We start from the raw sequence: 1,349 nt of genomic DNA on the forward strand, positions 1-1,349 counted from the left end.
TAATAATAATAATAATGATAATTTTCTTTTCCTTTTTTTTTGGCAAGTGTTTTACTGCGCTCGCAACTGCATAACATCAAATGAGAGCACGGGAAACACTAAGCATTTTTCAGCCGGTGGGACTTTTGGAATCTTGCTAGGTTGGCGGCCGAAGCCTACTCTTATCGATTTTGGACACCAAGGGATTGTAAACGTGCACAACTTGCACTCGGGACCTCCGAGATTTTTCTCCCTTGTCCGCGAAGACTAGGTGTAGATCTTTCCTACCAGATTATCAGGGGAGTGGTTGAAAGACGACAGTAAGAATGAGCCAAGGAGAAGCAGTAGAAAGACTGCAGAAAGCGTTAGGAGCCCAGGGGTAGTGGCAGAAAGCGGAGGCGAAATCAGACAACAGAACATTGTTAACGTATAAACTGTGTGCTTTCGTTTTCGTCTCCGTTCCCTGTTGCTCCCAGCTTGACCTCTCCTCCCAGTTGCCGAATCACCGGGAGTGTCTCTTATTTCATCACCGAAAACTGAGTGCACCCCTCTCCCTTTCCTGCCACCCCCAGTCAGTTGCCGAGCCGAACGCGAACGTTTTATCTCGCAACAAAAATTTCTCCCAGTTCTCTCTCGGCAAGTGATCGGGCAACCAGAATATTGTCTTTGTCCTCTCAACCTACGATAATAGACTCGTTGTCACTGAACGAAGCGCTCATTGCTGCAGTGCAAAATGTGTTGTTCTTTTCTCAATATGAGGTCCAAAGAGTTTCAGGTCGTATCCGAATGTAGGAAACACATTTTTCCACATCCCTTAACACTTCATCCAGAAGATGATGATTTTCTCCAAAATCACCTCTTCGTAGAAAAATACTATGTGTCCAGTTCCGTTTGGGGACGCGGTGTCTTCTTTTCATCCAAAACAATAAGAGTGATTGAACAGTCTCTATCATTACTTAACACAACGGTAGCATACTCGTTAATTACAACATCTGATGTTCATGAATGAAAAGCGTGTTAAATTCGTGTTTGCCTCCCATCTTTATGCCGATCAGGGAAATGGGTCAGTCTGGAAACGAAATAGAGCAGAGAGGATCCGGAATGCTCTCAGTTCATGCGTTAAGAGAGCAGGAAAGGAGGTGAAAGGAGACACTTTCAGAGAAGAAAAAATTATTTTCGGTCGCTACGCGCATTCGAACCTGGTGCTTTCGAATGAGAGGCGAACACCTTAACCTCTAGGCTACGATGATGATAATAACGGTAATGATGATAATAATGATCATAATAATAATGATACTGATACTGATGATGATGATACTACTACTAATAATAATACATGTGTAATAATGATGATAATAACAATAATAATA

This window comes from Aplysia californica, unplaced genomic scaffold (assembly GCF_000002075.1).
Source record: "Aplysia californica isolate F4 #8 unplaced genomic scaffold, AplCal3.0 scaffold00551, whole genome shotgun sequence".
In the NCBI taxonomy this organism is placed as follows: Eukaryota; Metazoa; Mollusca; class Gastropoda; order Aplysiida; family Aplysiidae; genus Aplysia; species Aplysia californica.